Here is a 17,144-nt window from a genome sequence, read left to right as displayed (position 1 = left end):
GTGCTGAGATATGCAAGTTTCTTCAGTGTATTTATGCCATGGAATCACTGTGTAATTTGTCCTAGCAGTTACAAAGTAATTTAGCCCAACTACTCATGTATTTTACAGTCTATATGCCTAGATTTACAGTGCATTATGCACTAGAATCACTGTCTAGTATGCCCAGATTTACAGTGTAATTATGCCCAGATTTACCTATTTTTTTGTAGTGTAATGTTCATGCTTTAGCTCTGTAATTTTTTGGTTTTTTTTGCTTCGGAAAGTCTCTCACTAGGACGTTCCGTTAGTGTCATATTTTGAGACTGCAGATCCTACCCATGAACCATTCATGCCTAATGACTTTGTGGAAGATGGATCATATTGCTGCCTTTTGAGCACTGTGTTGATTTTCCCTTGAAGAGGAAAGGGTGATGCAGCAAAGTAGCATAAGTATTTTCCTCAGTTTTTGAGAACCAATGTATCAATCCAGTAGGAGATCACGCTCAAGTCCTACGCACCTACACAAACAAATAAGAACCTCGTAACCAAGGCGATAAATGGGTTGTCAATCCATTCACGGTCACTTTACGAGAGTGAGATCTGATAGATATGATAAGATGATTTTTTTGGTATTTTTATGATAAAGATGCAAAGTAAAATAAAGGGCAAAAGAAATAACTAAGTATTGGAAGATTAATATGATGGAAGATAGACCCGGGGGCCATAAGTTTCACTAGTGGCTTCTCTCAAGAGCATAAGTATTACGGTGGGTAAACGAATTACTGTCGAGCAATTGATAGAATTGAGCATAGTTATGAGAATATCTAGGTATGATCATGTATATAGGCATCACGTGCGCGACAAGTAGACCGAAACGATTCTGCATCTACTACTATTACTCCACACATCGACCGCTATCCAGCATGCATCTACAGTATTAAGTTCATAAGAACAGAGTAATGCTTTAAGTAAGATGACATGATGTAGAGGGATAAACTCATGCAATATGATATAAACCCGATATTTTTGTCCTCGATGGCAACAATACAATACGTGCCTTGCTGCCCCTGCTGTCACTGGGAAAGGACACCGGAAGTTGAACCCAAAGCTAAGCACTTCTTCCATTGCAAGAAAAATCAATCTAGTAGGCCAAACCAAACTGATAATTCGAAGAGACTTGCAAAGATAAACCAATCATACATAAAAGAATTCAGAGGAGAATCAAATATTGTTCATAGATAAACTGGATCATAAACCCACAATTCATTAGATCTCGACATACACACCGCAAAAGAAGATTACATCGAATTGATCTCCAAGAAGATCGAGGAGAACTTTGTATTGAGATCCAAAGAGAGAGAAGAAGCCATCTAGCTAATAACTATGGACCCGTAGGTCTGAAATAAACTACTCACACATCACCGGAGAGGCCATGGAGTTGATGTAGAGGCCCTCCGTGATCAATATCCCCTCCGGCGGAGCTCTAGAAAAGGCCCCGAGATGGGATCTCTCGGGTACAGAAGGTTGCGGCGGTGGAATTAGGTTTTCGTGGTGCTCCTGAATGTTTGGGGGGTACGTGGACTTATATAGGAGGAAGAAGTACGTCAGTGGAGCAACGAGGGGCCCACGAGGGTGGAGGGCGTGCCCAGGGGGGTAGGCACGCCCCCCTGCCTCGTGCCCTCCTCGATCATTTCTTGATGCACACTCCAAGTCTCCTGGATCACGTTTGTTGAGAAAATCACGTTCCCGAAGGTTTCATTCCGTTTGGACTCCGTTTGATATTCCTTTTCTTTGAAACCCTAAAATAGACAAAAAACAGCAATTTGGGCTGGGCCTCCGGTTAGTAGGTTAGTCCCTAAAATGATATAAAAGTGTAAAATAAAGCCCATTAACATCCAAAATAGATAATATAATAGCATGGAGCAATCAAAAATTATAGATACGTTGGAGACATATCAAGCATCCCCAAGCTTAATCCTGCTCGTCCTCGAGTAGGTAATGATAAAAGAAGAATTTTTGATGTGGAATGCTTTCTAACATGTTTCTCAATGTAATTTTTTCTTTATTGTGGCTTGAATGTTCAGATCCGAAAGATTCAAGATAAAAGTTTAATATTGACATAAAAAAATAATACTTCAAGCATACTAACTAAGCAATCATGTCTTCTCAAAATAACATGGCCAAAAAAAGTTATCCCTACAAAATCATATAGTCTGGCTATGCTCTATCTTCACCACACAAAATATTTAAATCATGCACAACCCCGATGACAAGCCAAGCAATTGTTTCATACTTTTGATGTTCTCAAACTTTTTCAATCTTCACGCAATATATGAGCGTGAGCCATGGATATAGAACTATATGTGGAATAGAATGGTGGTTGTGGAGAAGACAAAAAAGAGAAGATAGTCTCACATCAACTAGGCGTATCAACGGGCTATGGAGATGCCCATCAATAGATATCAATGTGAGTGAGTAGGGATTGCCATGCAACGGATGCACTAGAGCTATAAGTATATGAAAGCTCAACAAAAGAAACTAAGTGGGTGTGCATCCAACTTGCTTGCTCATGAAGACCTAGGGCATTTTCAGGAAGCCCATCATTGGAATATACAAGCCAAGTTCTACAATGAAAAATTCCCACTAGTATATGAAAGTGATAACATAGGAGACTCTCTATCATGAAGATCATGGTGCTACTTTGAAGCACAAGTGTGGAAAAAGGATAATAGCATTGTCCCTTCTCTCTTTTTCTCTCATTTTTTGGGGCCTTCTTCTTTTTTTATGGCCTTTCTCTTTTTTTCGTCCGGAGTCTCATCCCGACTTGTGGGGGAATCATAGTCTCCATCATCCTTTCCTCACTGGGACAATGCTCTAATAATGGTGATCATCACACTTTATTTACTTACAACTCAAGAATTACAACTTGATACTTAGAACAATAATATGACTCTATGTGAATGCCTCCAGCGGTGTACCGGAATGTGCAATGATGTATGAGTGACATGTATGAAGAATTATGAATGGTGGCTTTGCCACAAATACGATGTCAACTACATTATCATGCAAGCAATATGACAATGATGAAGTGTGTCATAATAACGAAATGGTGGAAAGTTGCATGGCAATATATCTCGGAATGGCTATGGAAATGCCATAATAGGTAGGTATGGTGGCTATTTTGAGGAAGGTATATGGTGGGTTTATGGTACCGGCGAAAGTTGCGCGATACTAGAGAGGCTAGCAATGTTGAAAGGGTGAGAGTGCGTATAATCCATGGACTCAACATTAATCATAACACATACTTATTGCAAGAATCTATTAGTTATCGAAACAAAGTATTACGCGCATGCTCCTAGGGGGATAGATTGGTAGGAAAAGACCATCGCTCGTCCCCGACCGCCACTCATAAGGAAGACAATCAATAAATAAATCATGCTCCGACTTCATCACATAACGGTTCACCATACGTGCATTCTACGGGAATCACAAACTTCAACACAAGTATTTCTCAAATTCACAACTACTCAACTAGCATGACTCTAATATCACCATCTCCATATCTCAAAACAATTATCAAGTATCAAACTTCTCATACTATTCAATGCGCTTCTATGAAGGATTTTATATTATAGCAAATTTTCATGCTGTTCTAAAGGACTCTCAAAATAATATAAGTGAAGCATGAGAGACCAATAGTTTCTATAAAACAAAACCACCGCCATGCTCTAAAACATATAAGTAAAGCACTAGAGCAAAACCTATATAGCTCAAAAGATATAAGTGAAGCCCATAGAGTATTCTAATAAATTTCAAATCATGTGAGTCTCTCTCAAAAGGTGTGTACAACAAAGATGATTGTGGTAAACTAAAAATCAAAGACTCAAATCATACAAGACGCTCCAAGCAAAACACATATCATGTGGTGAATAAAAATATAGCTCCAAGTAAAGTTACCGATAGACGAAGACGAAAGAGGGGATGCCTTCCGGGGCATCCCCAAGCTTAAGATTTTTGGTGTCCTTGAATTTTACCTTGGGGTGCCATGGGCATCCCAAATCTTAGTCTCTTGCCACTCTTTGTTCCATAATCCATCAAATCTTTACCCAAAACTTTAAAACTTCACAACACAAAACTGAAAATAGAAAATCTCGTGAGCTCCGTTAGCGAAAAAAAACACCACTTCAAGGTACTGTAATGAACTCATTATTTATTTATATTGGTGTTAAACCTACTGTATTCCAACTTCTCTATTGTTTATAAACTCTTTTACTAGCCATATATTAATCAAAATAAGCAAACAATGCAAGAAAAACAGAATCTGTCAAAAACAAAACAATCTGTAGTAATCTGTAGCTAACGCAAACTCTGGAACCCCAAAAATTCTAAAATAAATTTCTGGACGTGAGTAATTTATCTATTAATATTCTTCAAAAAGAATTAACTAAATAGCATTTTCAAAATAAAAATGGCAGCAATTTGCGTGAGCGCTAAAGTTTCTGTTTTTTACAGCAAGATCGAAAAGACTTTCCCCAAGTCTTCTCAATGGTTCTACTTGGCACAAACACTAATTAAACTCAAAAAACACAACCAAAACAGAGGCTAGATAAATTATTTATTACTAAACAGGAGAAAAAAGCAAGGAATAAAAATAAAATTGGATTGCCTCCCAACAAGCGCTATCGTTTAACGCCCCTAGCTAGGCATAAAAGTAAGGATAGATCTAGGTATTGCCATCTTTGGTAGGCAATCCATAAGTGGCTCTGATAATAGATTCATATGGTAATTTAATTTTCTTTCTAGGAAAGTGTTCCATGCCTTTCTTTAATGGAAATTGGAATTTAATATTCCCTTCCTTCATATCAATAATTGCACCAATCGTTCTAAGGAAAGGTCTACCAAGAATAATAGGACATGAAGGATTGCAATCTATATCAAGAACAATGAAATCTATGGGCACATAGTTCCTATTTGAAACAATAAGAACATCATTAATTCTTCCCATAGGTTTCTTAATAGTGGAATCTGCAAGGTGCAAGTTTAAAGAACAATCATCAAAATCACGGAAACCTAGCAAATCACACAAAGTTTTTGGAATCGTGAAAACACTAGCACCCAAATCACACAAATCATAACACTCATGATCTTTAATTTTAATTTTTATTGTAGGTTCCCACTCATCATAAAGCTTTCTAGGGATAGAAACTTCCAACTCAAGTTTTTCTTCATAAGATTGCATCAAAGCATCAACGACATCTTTAGTGAAAGCTTTATTTTGACTATAAGCATGAGGAGAATTTAGCACGGATTGCAACAAGGAAATACAATCTATCAAAGAGAAATTATCATAATTAAATCCCTTAAAATCCAAAATAGTGGGTTCATTGCTACTTAAAGTTTTAACCTCTTCAATCCCACTTTTAACAATTTTTGCATCAAGATCTAAAAACTCCGAATTTTTGGGACACCTTCTAGGTAAAGGTGGCTCATATTAAGTCCCATCATTATCAAGATTCATATTGCAAAACAAAGATTTAATAGGGGTCACATCAATAACTTTTAGATCTTCATCTTTATTATCATGAAAACTAGAAGAACACGCCTTCACAAAGCAATCTTTCTTAGCACGCATCCTAGCGGTTCTTTATTTGCACTCGTCAATGGAAATTCTCATGGCTTTGAGAGACTCACTGATACCATGCTTAGGTTGAATAGATCTAAGTTTCAAAGAATCAACATCAAGAGAAATTCTATCAACGTTCCTAATCAATTCATCAATCTTAAGCAATTTTTCTTCAATCAAAGCATTGAAATTCTTTTGAGAACTAATAAATTCGTTAATATTAGATTCAAAATCAGAGGGTATCTTATTATAATTTTCATAAGAATTGTTGTAGGAATTACCATAATTATTAGAGGGACTACTAGGAAACGGCCTAGAATTAAAATTACCTCTATACGTGTTGTTACTAAAATTATTCCTACCAACAAAATTCACATCCATAGATTCATTATTATTCCCAATCAAAGTAGACAAAGGCATATCATTATGATCAGTAGGAGCACTCTTATTAGCAAACAATTTCATAAGTTCATCCATCTTTCCACTCAAAACATTAATTTCTTCTATCGCATGCACTTTTTATTAGTAGATCATTCGGTGTGCCATTGAGAATAATTAACCATAATATTATCTAGGAGTTTAGTAGCTTATCCTAAAGTGATTTACATAAAATTGCCTCCCGTGGCCGAATCTAAAAGATTTCTAGAAGCAAAATTCAATCTGACATAAAAAATTTGTATAATCATCCAAAGATTCAAACCATGTGTACGACAATTACGTATCATTAATTTCATCCTCTCCCAAGCTTGTGCAACATGTTCATGATCAAGTTGCTTAAAATTCATAATATCGTTTCTAAGAGAGATGATTTTAGCGGGAGGAAAATACTTAGAGATAAAAGCATCTTTGCACTTATTCCATGAATCAACACTATTTTTAGGCAAAGACGAAAACCAAGTTTTAGTACGATCTCTAAGGGAAAAAGGAAATAGCTTCAATTTAACAATATCATTGTCCACATCTTTCTTCTTTTGCATATCACACGAATAAACAAAGCTATTTAGATGGGTAGCGACATCTTCACTAGGAAGGTTGGCGAATTGATCTTTCATGACAAGATTCAACAAAGCAGCATTAATTTCACAAGATTCAGCATCGGTAAGATGAGCAATCGGAGTGCTAAGAAAATCATTGTTGTTGGTATTGGTAAAGTCACACAATTTAGTATTATCTTGAGCCATTGTGACAAGTAAGCAATCCAACACACAAGCAAAGAAGAAACAAGCAAAAAGTCAAATACAAAAAGGAGAAAGGGAACGGGAAAAGAGAGGGCGAGAGGAAAAGAGGGCGAATAAAACGACAAGGGTGAAGTGGGGGAAAGGAAAATGATAGGAAAATGGAAAATAATGTAATGTGAGGGATAAAAGTTTGTGATGATTACTTGGTATGTCTTGACTTGACTTGGCGCGAATCTCCCACGCAACAGCGCCAGAAATCCTTCTTGCTACCTCTTGAGCACTGCGTTGGTTTTCCCTTGAAGAGGAAAGGGTGATGCAACAAAGTAGCGTAAGTATTTCCCTCAGTTTTTGAGAACCAAGGTATCAATCCAGTAGGAGATCATGCTCAAGTACCACGCACCTACACATACAAATAAGAACGTCGCAACCAACACGATAAAGGGGTTGTCAATCCCTTCACGGTCACTTACGAGAGTGAGATCTGATAGATATGATAAAATAATTTTTTGGTATTTTTATGATAATGATGCAAAGTAAAATAAACGGTAAAAGAAATAACTAAGTATTGGAAGATTAATATGATGGAAGATAGACCCGGGGGCCATAGGTTTCACTAGTGGCTTCTCTCAAAAGCATAAGTATTATGGTAGGTAAACGAATTACTGTCGAGCAATTGATAGAATTGAGCATAGTTATGAGAATATCTAGGTATGATCATGTATATAGGCATCACGTCCGCGATAAGTAGAATGAAACGATTCTGCATCTACTACTATTACTCGACACATCGACCACTATCTAGCATGCATCTAGAGTATTAAGTTCATAAGAACAGAGTAATGCTTTAAGTAAGATGACATGATGTAGAGGGATAAGCTCATGCAATATGATATAAACCCCATATTTTTTATCCTCGATGGCAACAATACAATACGTGCCTTGCTGCCCCTGCTGTCACTGGGAAAGGACACCGCAAGATTGAATCCAAAGCTAAGCACTTCTCCCATTGCAAGAAAGATCAATCTAGTAGGCCAAACCAAATTGATAATTCGAAGAGACTTGCAAGGATAAACCAATCACACATAAAAGAATTCAGAGGAGAATCAAATATTGTTCATAGATAAACGGGATCATAAACCCACAATTCATCGGATCTCGACAAACACACCACAAAAGAAGATTACATCGAATAGATCTCCAAGAAGATCGAACAGAACTTTGTATTGAGATCCAAAGAGAGAGAAGAAGCCATCTAGCTAATAACTATGGACCCGTAGATCTGAAATAAACTACTCACATCACCGGAGAGGCCATGAAGTTGATGTAGAGGCCCTCCATGATCAATGCCCCCTCCGGCGGAGCTCCGGAAAAGGCCCCGAGATGGGATCTCTCGGGTACAGAAGGTTGTGGCGGTGGAATTAGGTTTTCGTGGTGCTCCTGGATGTTTGGGGGGGGGGGGTACATGGACTTATATAGGAGGAAGAAGTACGTCGGTAGAGCAACGAGGGGCCCACGAGGGTGGAGGGCGCGCCCAAGGGGGTAGGCGCGCCCCTTGCCTCGTGCCCTCCTCGGTCATTTCTTGACGCACACTCCAAGTCTCCTGGATCACGTTTGTTGAGAAAATCACGTTCCTGAAGGTTTCATTTCGTTTGGACTCCATTTGATATTCCTTTTCTTCGAAACCCTAAAATAGGCAAAAAAACAGCAATGTGGGCTGGGCCTCCGGTTAGTAGGTTGGTCCCAAAAATGATATAAAAGTGTAAAATAAAGCCCATTAACATCCAAAATATATAATATAATAGCATGGAGCAATAAAAAATTATAGATACGTTGGAGACGTATCACATATCCAATGTCTACGGTAGTTATTTTTCTGTTATTTTTTTCTAGTTATATTTTCTTTTTGAGTTTATGTAATTTGTTTATTTATTTTGGCTTGTTGTCTTTTTCCTTTTTTCAGGAACTTTCTGGTGATGAAGGAGCCTTTGACAAAGCTCTTTTAAAGTTCTATGTGAATCAAGTTGGTTATCTGTTTTCTTGTTCTTGTTCTTTGGTGTTTTATGTTGTTGGTTATTTTCTCTTGTTGAGGTGACTTTTGGCTTTATGTTTTTTCAGAAAGTAAAATCACTGAAGAGGAAGTTATCATCTGCTGGTAGAAGAAATGTGGTTAGTCATTTTCCTATTGCCATGATGCTCTCGTTCAGTATTAGCTTGTTCATCTTATTATTTACTTTTTTGAGTGCACTTCTTTGATATCTGTTTCCTTTTTATGTGTGGTAGAGGCAGAAGCGGTCTACTGATTTCCCTACTTGTCCCTCCTTTTTCACTCATGATCATCACCACTTTATAATCTGTCTTTGCAATGACTGTTATCTTTCTCATAGGAACTATGCAATCTTTGTCCACTTCCTTCGTCTTGCCCCACTTGTTGCACTTCATAGTTATTCTTGTCACCTCATTGTTCCTTTTTTGCTTGTTGTTCTTGATGCTGCTACTGTAGCCACTGGGAATCCAGCAACTTTGGAGTAGAAATTGATATATTCCTGGCCTTCTTCCTTTGTTTTGAACTGCATACCTATGTGTGGCTTGAAGTTGCTGCTAGTGTTCATTAGATTGCCCTCTAATGCGGCCTCTTGCTCATTTTGCAGGAATCTCTCAATGTCTTATTCGTCAAGGTATTCATTGTCATCTTGTTCATGTGAGTGCTCCGATTCTGGTATTTCCGTTTCTTCATTGTTCTCGCAACTGTTGTTTTCTCTTGTTGTTGCTGAACTGGGGTCATCATCTTCAGCCACCTACATTCTTAGCAATTTGCTTCAGTATTTTATTTCTTACTAGTTTTCAAATTCTATGGTATGTATATTTGTTACTGAATTTTTGGTCTTTTACCTGTTCCAGATTCATGGTGCCAAAAAGGTCTGCATGCCAGGGGTTTTCTCCTGTTGCACCTTCTTCGGTTGGTGTAGTTTCACTTTCCATTTCGTCGAATGTCTACAAAATAGTACTAAAGCTGTAAGTAGCTCTCTTATTCTTTTCATATCATGATAGTTTATAAAAAATTTTATCACTTACTGTTATGAGTTCTCTTACTCGGTGCACCTCCATTTGCTGAATGTACCTGTAAGAAACATGCTCATAAAATATAGTTATTGTTGTATTATCACAACAAATGAAACCCATCTCTTTTCCAAGAAGCTGTAAAAGTAGTACTGTTTTCATAAGAATATTTTTCTTACCTTGTATATAATGTCTGGTTGTAGGAGCGCGGTAAAAGAAAATGATTCCTGTAGTTTTTTTGTGTGTCAGATTTTGTTTTTCATGTACTTAGTATTCTCTTCTAAGTTTTTGACATCTAGTGGTACTTACATTTAGGATAAGATCTTCCTGTGACATTGACAGTAGTTCGTCTTCTGTTATTGTCCTTGTCATGTCCCCATCTGCATTTTTTGGAAAAGAAATGTCAGTGTTAGTACAACAAACTGATACGTCTCCAACGTATCTATAATTTTTGATTGCTCCATGCTATATTATCTACTGTTTTGGACATTATTGGGCTTTATTATCCACTTTTATATTATTTTTGGGACTAACCTATTAACCGGAGGCCCAACCCAGAATTGTTGTTTTTTTGTGCCTATTTTAGGGTTTTGAAGAAAAGGAATATCAAACGGAGTCCAAACAGAATGAAACCTTCGGGATCGTGATTTTCTCAACGAACAAGACCCAGAAGACTTGGACCCTACGTCAAGAAACAAAGGAGGAGGCCACGAGGTAGGGGCGCGCCTACCCCCCCAGGCGCGCCCTCCACCCTTGTGGGCCCCCTGTTGCTCCACCAACGTACTCCTTCCTCCTATCACTACAAGAAATATGTCAACTAGTGACCTTCTGTCAGTGACCCTGGAAGAATTGGTCATAGATCTATGACCATTTGAGACCAATTGGTCAAAAGCTATTCGGGGGGCTGCAAACCCTAAACCATTGCAACCATTTTGGTCAGAAAGGTCGTAATTTCCTTACACGAAATGGTCATAAAGCAAACAACGCTGGTTCGCCGCCTTATCTCTAGTTGTTAACGACCAATATAGATGGTCATAGCCTTGTAAATTGTGGTGGGTTGTGATGACTAGGCGCCATCTCATCAGTTTTGCCTATGTGTCATGTCCATGTGTCAATTTTTTGCCCTAGGTTGTGAAGCAACCTATATTTCTGTCATTCCCAAAATTCCCCAAAAAATATCATAAATTCTTTGGGTCATATCTTCGTCAAATATGTAAAAATCTTTCCTTGCCTAGTTAAAAAAATTCGATAATATTCATTTTCCTATTCTGTTCACAACAATACTTTGTGAAGGAAGTGCTATTTACATATTCTTGATTGCCCTCAAAATGTTTGGGCATTCTTTCCTATCCAAATCACTGCCTCATGACAAAATTTAGCTCCAGTTGCCCTGTAAATCTTCCTTGGCAAATTTCCAAAGTTTTTTTTCCACCTAGAAGCATTGTGAAGGAAGTACCATTTTTATATATCCAAATGACATGAAATTTATACAGTTCCTTCATATGCCCAAATTATCACCCTCCTCCAAATTAAAGCTTAGTCAAATCATCTATGTGAGCCCAGGTTTAATTTATATTTTATGGCCAGATTGGCACATTGTAAAGCAAGTGTTATCCAGATCCCTCCTATTACCCTCAAACTTTTTGGGCACTCTTCCATACCCAAATCATTGCCACATGATAATATTCAGCTCCATTTTTCTGGTAAATCTTTCTCAGGAAATTTCTAAAGTTTCTATCTCGAGAGAAACTTTGTGAAGTAAGTACTAGCTAGGCTTACCCAAATGATCTGTAAATTTACCAGGGCATGACCATACCTATGTAACTTACCTACACCAAATTTGAGCACATTTCATTTATCCAATTTCTCTCGCTAATTTTCCCAAGTTTCTGTCCAGGGAATAGCATTGTGAAGGAAGTACCACTTTGGCATGTCCAAATAGTATCAATTTTCTACAGTGCTTTCCTATGCCCAAATAACCACCCCACCAAATTTTAGCACAATCCATTCATTATTTTGAGCCCAGCTTCAACATCCATATTTCTGCCCGATCTGGTACTTTGCAAAGCAAGTGCCATCCAAACTCCTCCATTTGAGCTGAAAATTTGCCAAGAGAGTCTCCCTAGTAGATGATCATACTCAGACAAAACTCAGGCCCATTGGCCTTGTGAATTTCCCGTACCGCTAATCAAACACTTGGCTGCTAATTCATGTTTGAGCTCAGTTCGGTCTCTCCGTGAGATTCTTCAGTTATTATTTTCTTCCTGGCATCTACCTGGGGAGTTCCCAACCTACTAGACATTCCTAGGCTTCCGAGAACGCATGGCAACGCCACAGTCACGTGGTGACCACGCGACGGGCATGTGAGTCTACGCCTTTGCAGTTGGGGCCCTCGGCCACTGTCCAAACCTCGATGTATCGCCACCAAACCATGTATTTCTGATTAAATAGATACTTATGTACCTAGAAATGATTTTTGGAAAAAATAAAGAGCAAACTATGAGGCAACTGCAGTTCAAATTTGACCCGCTTCAAACTGAATCGGCGGGAATTTGTCTTTTTCACCAGAGGTGGATCAAAACTTTTGACACCCAACCATTTTGTCAATTATGCTTTGAATATGGCCTAGTATTTTAGAAAATTGATTTGATCCAATTTTGCAACAAATATATGGTAGGTCCTTCACAAAAAAAAACTCATTTTGGGCACTCGGAAAATGGAAAATCGATTTTTTCTGCAAAGAAAAATGAAAACTCCCTTAGGCAACATTGTTTGGAATTCCAAGATGCACCCTTGCGCACAATATGAGATCATTTGAACAAACTATGCCATGAATGTGGCCATAAGATTGATCATTTGGCTTGAAAGCCATGAATCTTCACGCATGATAGCTCATTTCTGAGAACACTTTTTAAAAAAAATGCCGTATTACAAGTTTATTATTTTTCCTGGAAACTTGGTCACATATAATGACACAATGCGAAGGTTTTCCAATTTTTGATTTTTTTGAATTTTTATGCCCGTTTGAAAATACGGTCAAAATGGCGGGCTTGACCGTTCCTAGCTAGTGGTTGAATCTTGGAAAACTTTTGACGTTTCTCTGATAAAATAGATAATTATGTACCTAGAAATGATTTTTGGAAAAAATAAAGAGCAAACTATGAGGCAGCTGCAGTTCAAATTTGACCCGCTTCCAACTAAATTGGCGGGAATTTGTCTTTTTCACCAGAGATGGATCAAAACTTTTGACACCCAACCATTTTGTCAATTGTAAATTAAATATGGCCTAGTATTTTAGAAAATTGATTTGATCCAATTTTGCAACAAATATATGGTAGGTCCTTCACAAAAAAAACTCATTTCTGGCACTCGGAAAATGGAAAATCGATTTTCCGTGCAAAGAAAATGAAAACTCCCTTAGGCAACATCGTTTGGAATTCCAAGATACACCCTTGTGCACAATATGAGATCATTTGAACAAACTATGCCATGAATGTGGCCATAAGATTGATCATTTGGCTTGAAAGCCATGAATCTTCACGCATGATAGCTCATTTCTGAGAACACTTTTTTAAAATCATTGCCGTATTACAAGTTTATTATTTTTCCTGGAAAATTGGTCACATATAATGACACAATGCGAAGGTTTTCCAATTTTTTTTGATTTTTTTGAATTTTTTATGTCCGTTTGAGAATACGGTCAAAACGGCGGGCTTGACCGTTCCTAGCTAGTGGTTGAATCTTGGAAAACTTTTGATGTTTCTCTGATTAAATAGATAGTTATGTACCTATAAATGATTTTTGGAAAAAATAAAGAGCAAACTATGAGGCAGTTGCTGTTCAAATTTGACCCGCTTCCAACTGAATCGGCGAGAATTTGTCTTTTTCACCAGAGGTGGATCAAAACTTTTAACACCCAACCATTTTGTCAATTGTGCATTAAATATGGCCTAGTATTTTACAAAATTGATTTGATCCAATTTTGCAACAAATATATGGTAGGTCCTTCACAAAAAAACTCATTTCAGGCACTCAAAAAATGGAAAATCGATTTTCCGTGCAAAGAAAATGAAAACTCCCTTAGGAAACATTGTTTCGAATTCCAAGATGTATCCTTGTGCACAATATGAGATCATTTGAACAAACTATGCCATGATTGTGATCATAAGATTGATCATTTGGCTTGAAAGCCATGAATCTTCATGCACGATAACTCATTTCTGAGAACACTTTTTTTTAAATAATTGCCGTATTACAAGTTTATTATTTTTCCTGGAAACTTTGTCACATATAATGACACAATGCGAAGGTTTTCCAATTTTTTGATTTATTTTGAATTTTTTATGCTCGTTCGAAAATACGGTCAAAACGGCGGGCATGACCGCTCCTAGCTAGTGGTTGAATCTTGGAAAACTTTTGATGTTTCTCTGATAAAATAGATACTTATGTACCTAGAAATGAATTTTGGAAAAAATAAAGAGCAAACTATGAGGCAGCTGCAGTTCAAATTTGACTCGCTTCCAACGGAATCGGCGGGAATTTGTCTTTTTCACCAGAGGTGGATCAAAACTTTTGACACCCAACCATTTTTTCAATTGTAAATTAAATATGGCCTAGTATTTTAGAAAATTGATTTGATCCAATTTTGCAACAAATATATGGTAGGTCCTTCACAAAAAAACTCATTTTGGGCACTCGGAAAATGGAAAATCGATTTTCCGTGCAAACAAAATGAAAACTCCCTTAGGCAACATTGTTTGGAATTCCAAGATGCACCCTTGTGCACAATATGAGATCATTTGAACAAACTATGCCATGAATGTGGCCGTAAGATTGATCATTTGGCTTGGAAGCCACGAATCTTCACGCATGATAGCTCATTTCTGAGAATACTTTTTTAAAATAATTGCCGTATTACAAGTTTATTATTTTTCCTAGAAACTTGTTCACATATAATGACACAATGCGAAGGTTTTCCAATTTTTTGTTTTTCTTTGAATTTTTTATGCCCGTTTCAAAATGCGGTCAAAAGTGCGGGCATGACCGCTCCTAGCTAGTGGTTGAATCTTGGTAAAATTTTGGTGTTTCTCTGATTAAATATATACTTTTGTACCTAGAAATGATTTTTGGAAAAAACAAGGATCAAACTATGAGATAGCTGCAGTTCAAATCCACCCGCTTCTAGCTGAATTGACGGAAATTTGTCTTTTTCACGAGAGGTGAATGAAAAGGTTTTGTTAACCAACAGTCTGATCAATTGGACATAAAATGTGGTCTAATAATTTCTAAAAATGGTATGGTGCCATTTTGCAACAAATATTTGGTAGCTCCTTTAAGAAAAACCATCTTTGACACTTGAAAAATAGGAAATGCTTTCCTTGTAAAAAAACTTATCTTTAATAGATTACGACCAATTTAGATGGTCATGAGGCTGTAACACCCACGATGCGGCTATATCTCCCACGTGTCGGAGCATGACTTAGAGGCATAACCGCATTGTAGGCAAAGTCGCAAGAGGGGTAATCTTTACACATCCCGTGTACTGAATAAGAAAAGAAGTACATAGTTGGCTTACAATCCCCACATCACACAATGCATAAATATATCATTACAATCATCTAGATACAATCAAGGTCCGACTACGGAACCAAAATAAAGACAACCCCAAATGCATAATGTCCCCGATCGCCCCAACTGGGCTCCACAACTGATCGTTTGGAAAGGAAACTTAGTATCGTCTTGAGTCCTCATCGAACTCCCACTTGAGCTCAGTCGAATCTCCTGGAATGGTATCACTGGTCCCTGCATCTGGTTTTGAAGTAATATGTGAGTCACGGGGACTCAGCAATCTCACACCCTCACGATCAAGACTATATAAGCTTATAGGTAGGCAAAAGGTATGAGGTGGAGCTGCAACAAGCACTAGCATATATGCTGGCTAACATACGCAAATGAGAGCGAGAAGAGAAGGCAAGGCACGATCGAGAAACTATGATCAAGAAGTGATCCTAGAACAACCTACGTTCAAGCATAACCCGAGACCGTGTTCTCTTCCCGGACTCCGCCGAAAAGAGACCATCACGGCCACACACTCTGTTGATTCATTTTAATTAAGTTAAGTTTCAGGTTTTCTACAACCGGACATTAACAAATTCCCATCTGCCCATAACCACGGGCACGGCTTACGAAAGATCAAATACCTGCAGGGGTGTCCCAACTTAGCCCATCACAAGCTCTCACGGTCAACGAAGGATATTCCTTCTCCCAGGACGGCCCGATCAGACTCAGAATCCCGGTTACAAGACATCTCGACAAAGGTAAAACTAAACCAGCAAAGCCGCCTGAATGTGCCGACAAATCCCGATAGGAGCTGCACATATCTCGTTCTCAGGGCACACTCGGACGAGACATCCTACGAGTAAAAACCAACCCTCAAGTTCCTCCGAGGTGGCCCCGTAGTCTACTCAGTTTGGACCAACACTCAGAGGAGCACTGGCCCGGGGGGTTTAAAATAAAGATGACCCTTGAGTCCGCGGAACCCAAGGGAAAAAGAGGCTAGGTGGCAAATGGTAAAACCAAGGTTGGGCCTTGCTGGAGGAGTTTTATTCAAGGCGAACTGTCAAGGGGTTCCCATTATAACCCAATCATGTAAGGAACACAAAATCAAGGAACATAACACCGGTATGACGGAAACTAGGGCGGCAAGAGTGGAACCAAACACCAGGCATAAGGCCGAGCCTTCCACCCTTTACCAAGTATATAGATGCATGAAAGTAGACAAGATATAATAGTGATATCCCAACAATAAACATGTTCCAACAAGGAACAAACTCCAATATTCACCTGCAACTAGCAACGCTATAAGAGGGGCTGAGCAAAGTGGTAACATGCCAAACAACGGTTTGCTAGGACAAGGTGGGTTTGAGGTTTGACATGGCAATATGGGAGGCATGATAAGCAGTGGTAGGTATCGTAGCATAGGCATAGCAATAGAGCGAGCATCTAGCAAGCAAAGATAGAAGTGATTTCGAGGGTATGGTCATCTTGCCTGCAAAGTTCTCTGAGTTGACGTAAGCTTGATCCTCGTAAACGTTCTCAACGGGTTCCTCCATCACATACTCGTCTCCCGGCTCTACCCAAAGCAAGAACACAAGAAAATGGAGACACAATCAACCACGGTGCAATGCACAAGCAACATGATGCAAAACATGGCATGATATGCAGGATGTGATATGCCATGCATATGCATGCTTCAGAAAGGAAAGATTGAACCAGGCCTCAACTTGGAAAACCAAGAGTGCCGATGG

The 17,144-nt window shown here is 38.4% G+C and overlaps 1 long non-coding RNA gene across 1 annotated transcript; it reads left to right on the top strand.

Annotated features, from left to right (window-relative positions):
• The first annotated feature begins 8,703 nt into the window (after positions 1–8,703).
• Positions 8,704–9,715, top strand: LOC123130516 (uncharacterized). Its single transcript, XR_006463858.1, has 3 exons — positions 8,704–8,800; positions 8,896–8,946; positions 9,679–9,715. It is a non-coding gene; the product is annotated as an uncharacterized lncRNA (long non-coding RNA).
• The last annotated feature ends 7,429 nt before the right edge of the window (positions 9,716–17,144 follow it).

The sequence above is a fragment of the Triticum aestivum genome, chromosome 6A (genome assembly GCF_018294505.1).
Source record: "Triticum aestivum cultivar Chinese Spring chromosome 6A, IWGSC CS RefSeq v2.1, whole genome shotgun sequence".
Classification (NCBI taxonomy): domain Eukaryota; kingdom Viridiplantae; phylum Streptophyta; class Magnoliopsida; order Poales; family Poaceae; genus Triticum; species Triticum aestivum.
Note: the sequence above shows the minus strand (reverse complement) of the source record. Positions and strands in the feature narration are given on the sequence as shown.